Genomic DNA, 5,394 nt, shown 5'->3' with positions numbered 1-5,394 from the left:
TGAGCATTGTTGCTCCAACGAAAATTTGGATGATCTCTAAGTCCAGAGTTGTATGTGTTCGAATATGGATCGTACCTAGGCCTTTGTTGCCCCATAAAGTTCAACTCTTCTTCAGTCATTGCACCATTTGGACAATTGTCAATCGTGTGATCTTTGAAAGAACAAATACCACATGCTTGAGGGTTGATGCTCGAACCATTGAATGCCTTGACTAGCACGTCAAGCTTTCTTTCTAAAGTAGCCATCTGATTCCTTGCATCAACATCATACACCCCACGGCTCTTGCTTCCTCTCTTCTCCTTGGAACTAAATTGGCGATTGTTGTCAGCCAAGTCATCAATCAAGGTGTAAGCTTCTTGACCGGTTTTGTTCATGAATGTGCAGCCACATGCCGAGTCCACCATGCTCTTATTGGTGGTGTCGAGTCCTTCATAGAAGAATTGCACCAAGTCATCCAACGAAATACCATGGTGAGGGCACTTCCTTTGTAGTTCCTGAAATTCCTCCCAAGCCTCATAGAGTGAATCACCATCTTTTTGAGTGAAGTTCTGAATCTCCCTCCTAAGTCTTTTCGTGAGTTGAGCAGGGAAGAATTGCTTCAAGAACCTCCTAGTCATTTCCTCCCATGTAGTGATGATTCCTGCAGGCAAGGAATACAACCAACGTTTAGCATCATCCTTAAGGGTAAATGGGAACAAAAGCAACCTCAAGCCTTCTTGAGAAAGATGATGAATCGATTGGAGCTTGCAAATGTCCAAGAACTCCCTAAGGTGAACATTAGGGTCTTCCATTGAAGAACCAGAGTACTTAGGCAGCTGCCCAAGAAATTGAACATGAATGGAGAAGTTAGCTTCATCAGGTGGAGTGAAAGCAATGCATGAGGATGATTCAGGGGTGGTGGGAATGAATGCGTTCTTTAGTGCCATTGGAGCACCAACAGGAATTATGCCACGGCCCGCAATTGTGTCTAAGTCTGAATTGAAGACGAAGGGAAAGGACAGATCTTCCTCTTCTTCTGATCTAGGTGAAGAGTTTAAGGTTGAATTGCTTGGAGATGTTTCGAAATTCAAAGGTCTACTTATGAAAGAGTTGTTTAAATCTCTAAGTGCTTGAATTCGATCCTTGAGCTCTTGTGTCTTCTTAGAAAATTCGTACAAGCATAGTACCTGTTGTACGAAAGGTAACGAGTTAGCATTGAAGAATACATGATGGATACATAAAATTCGTGCCTTCCCTTAGTCATACACACGCACACTTATGGGGGAAGGGCACGGCAACTATGTTGTTTACAAAGAGTTAGTTCTTTACGTTTTCACAAGTTCATACAATTCACAAGTTCTTTTTGCTATTTCAATGATTGAATGATCGATTGATTCTAAGTTGTAAATCAAGGTGGACGTGCGGCCTAAGTATTGATGCCTAGACACAAGATCAAGTCTTTGTTTCAAAAGGCCTTTAGCTCAATCAGAGATAGTGAACATGGTAGGACTCATTTGTTGAACTACGGAGAGCGAACTCCCTATCGACTCCATCACCGAGATGTATGTCAGTCAGTAGTTCTCTGAGATCCAATTTTGGTCCCATGCACCAGAGTAATAAGAGAGCGTGCCCCTTACTCAGCTGGACTTAACCTTGTGTGTTAGACAAATCTCCAAGTGTTAATAAAAGCCGTCCTCGACCTCATGCAAATTCGAGAGCTAGCATGAAGGGTTAAGGCTAATATTAACAAAAGGGACTTTACCTATTCCGTTCGATTTACAACCTACAACAATCATTCACTCAAGCACCAAAACAACAACCTAAGATACATTACTATATGTTACACGAAATAAGAATAAGAATATACAAATGTACAGTATTCACAATGAATTCGTAGTAAAAGTTAGGGATCCATCTCTAATGGATCCCCGGCAACGGCGCCATTTGATGAATGTTCGATTACTCGACATCAATATTTAACCCTGAACACATCATAGTAGTATAAAGCAAGAGGGTATCGTTCACAAACCGGGAATCCAGCCAGGGCTTAGGATCACAATACTTACACGAATTCATAAAGGTTTTAAGGTTTGATATAGATTTTGGATTGAGTCATAAAAACAGTAAATAAAACATAAACTAATATATACATGTGATCAACCAACCAACACATAAACAATCACCAAACAAATCATGTAAGAACAAAGCCATCGAATTCCCTTCTCATTCATGTTCATGCCGTAGGTATCAAGGTTCCAAACTAAGTTCGATCATGCATCAAGTTCCTACTTGATTCCTAATACATGGATACATTCGAGCTTAACTACTTGTCTTGCTATGAAATCTAACATACCAATTCATCATGCAATTACATATCACATAGAGAAATCAACATGTTTTAAGTACCTATCCACTGCCGAACTTAGGATCAAAATCGGTGAAAAACCAAAGCACAATTAATCCACTACTTGTATCATAATCGTACTAACTTTGAATGATTAACATATGCAATATCAACTACTTGTCTCAATTACACATGCAATATAAGAACAAATCGAAATTTGATCAAGAACATGAAACAATAACTCACGGCATCAAAACAGAAATCCTTGAAAGAGAAATCGAAATCTTTATATCATACACAATTCGAAAGAACAACTATCTCATAGACAAGATTAAATTGAACTTTAACAAAACCAAAAACAGAAATCATCCAAGAACAAGAAAACATAAAATCGAAATAAAACATGAAGATTATAGAGTTACACTTTGAAATATTCCTACGGGGTTTATTCCAAGCAAACGAAGATCCTAGGCTACTTGCTTCGAATCCAAAGGGTGGAAAAGGATGAATTTCGGTTTTAGGATTTCTTGGAGGATGGAAGAGTGTTTCGGCAGAGCTATGGCTGTTGCTTTGTGTGTAGGCTGATGATGTTGCTGAATGGAGAGGCCGGCCTCTATATATAGAGGTTTAGGAAGCCTTCTTGCCGTGCCATAAGGAGATAGAATCCAATTGGGAAACTGAAATCCTCTTTGTTATGGATTTGATTTATGTACTCCATATCCAACTGGATGTAGGAAACCAAGTCCAATAGGAAGATCACTAAAGGGCAGCTCAGCAACAATCTTGGTCCAACTAGGAGTAGCTAGGCCGGCCTCCTCTTCTCTTCTTCAACTCGAATATGATTTCCTTGTTCAACTAGGAATGCAACTCGGCAACTTTTCTTTCTTTCCAAATATGATTTGTCTTTCCTGAAAAGAATTCGTCGATTAAGGAATAGGAAAGAATGAAAATAGGAAAGTAGAGTCCTAGTCGAGTAAGGAATCCTAGCTCAATAAGGAGTTCTAACACTTAGCACAATTTCATCATCAAATCATCTAAATTCGAAATAGCTCTACCTAGAACATACATATGACAAATATGAACCTAAAACAACTAAATAAGAAGTAACAAAGCATAAGAATAGGGCATATAGACATTAAGAACGTCGCACTTTGTGCTCCTATCACTGCTGCTTTAAGAGGGGATTTCAACTGCAACCCCAACAATCCTTCCTTTTGACGAGTTATTTTGGGTAAGGAGATCATTCCCTTAACTGGTTAGCTGGTGAGGAGTAGTGAGTTATGTAGTTTGAGATTTAAGGGGTGAGTTGTGTTTGTAGTTAATCATCAAACTTTGTTGCTGATTTTGAAGTAGTTGAGTTGGGTGTTGGGATACTTGTGGTTTGTTTGAAATAGGTTGGTTGTTGTATGGGCTATTTTGGTAAGGAAGAAGGTGTGAAGTCATTTTTGTGTTAAAAGAGGGTGTAGGATTTTGAGGGCAGCAGGGCTGCAGTGTTATTGTAGTATTGTAGTAAGGAAAGTTGAGTTAGTTGTTATCTTTGGTGATGTTTTGGTGGTTTTGAGAGTAGGGGCTGTTTGAGAGTGCTATGGTTTTGTTTGGGAAAGTTGTTTAGTTAAGTTGTGACATTTTGGAAAGGTTGGTTTTGGGAAGTAAGAGAAGAAAAGAGTGAAGTGGTTGGAGTGGATGCCACTAGTGTGTGGCCTGGGTGACCTTAGTAGAATGCTGAATTTTATGAAGTGTGTATATTTTGGGTTGTTTTGGTTCCTTTTTACTAAGTGGAGCTTTGTTTAACTTAGGTGCTTGAGTTCGAAACAAGTGTTCTACTTGTTGACTTAGAAGTGGAAGCAAGCATTAAGGTGAGTAAACCTCACGTTTGGTCTAGTTACCTTGGCGATAACTAGACGTGTGAACTTACATTTTATATATTTTCTTCTTGTTGTGTGATTGAACATAAATGTGTATGTATTTGGTGATTTATATACGTATATCTAAATGGTAATATGATATGCATATATTTATCACTAAGTATATAAAACTACTATATTGTGAAATATATTGTATATTTTTAGTTGGTTTTCATTGAACTATGGAGGATGGGACTGAGGGGGAATAAAATGTACCTCTCGGTAAATTGGAGGTTTTTGGATGGAATATTTGTATAGTCGAAGTGCTTCTATATTGTGTGACCGGAAGGGAAGAAAATGTACCTTCCAGTATGATTATTGCGTGTGTAGCTTTGTGGATTGTAGTGTTGTCTTTGTGGCGGCCTTTTTAGGCAAAAGACTTGTGTGTGTTGTTCTACCATAGTGGCGGCCAGTTTGGCGAAAGAAAATGAATACATATGATTTAGCCTTAGCGGCGGCCCAAGTGGCAAAATGTATTTCAATGTTCTGTCTGTGTGGAAATTTTATTGGTTTTAAGGTCACATCTTTAATTCGAGAACTATATTTCCATATAATAGTGGTCTCGGATTTGAGGGCGTGACAGTTACCCTATCCGTTAGCGTGACGTGACGATTTTGGGAGTATGAGAGTACATATTTATTTTGCCCCGGAGGGGCACGTTGATGAGAGCTAGCAGATTGTTATGATATCCGTTTCCACTTGGGAGGCGATGTGATATCCAGAAATATCACGAAAGCCCTGTAATGGGAGTATGGGAACTGGCATATTATTATGATATTCCTTTCCGCCTGAGAGGCGATGTGATATTTAGGAATATCAAAAAAGCCCACCAATGGGAGTATTGGAATATTTTTGAGTTGCTCGGGAGGGGGCATAGTGTATGGCATAGTGTATAGCATATTGCATGGCTTGATTACTTTATTGAGGCTAGCGGGACTAGTCTATTTCTATAATTATTATTATTACTTTACTCAGACTAGCGGGGATGGTTCATTTTCCATTCTGTGTCGAATAATTATCTGAGATTGAGATTCTTAGAAAGTGTTAAGATAGTTTCGTCATTTGAGTAATTACTTCGGGTATGAGATTTTCAAAAATTATGTTTTTACGTTGATTAGTGACCCTTGTTGTCTTAAAGTGGGTTGGGCGGTTGTGGTTTAAGACGAG

General features: G+C 38.8%; 1 non-coding gene across 1 annotated transcript; it reads left to right on the top strand.

Annotated features, from left to right (window-relative positions):
* Window positions 1-462: 462 nt before the first annotated feature.
* Window positions 463-569, top strand: LOC126805340 (small nucleolar RNA R71). The gene has a single exon (XR_007674012.1). It is a non-coding gene; the product is annotated as a small nucleolar RNA R71 (small nucleolar RNA).
* Window positions 570-5,394: the final 4,825 nt, after the last annotated feature.

The sequence above is a fragment of the Argentina anserina genome, chromosome 1, assembly GCF_933775445.1.
Source record: "Argentina anserina chromosome 1, drPotAnse1.1, whole genome shotgun sequence".
Classification (NCBI taxonomy): Eukaryota; Viridiplantae; Streptophyta; class Magnoliopsida; order Rosales; family Rosaceae; genus Argentina; species Argentina anserina.
This window is presented reverse-complemented; position numbering and strand designations above follow the sequence as displayed.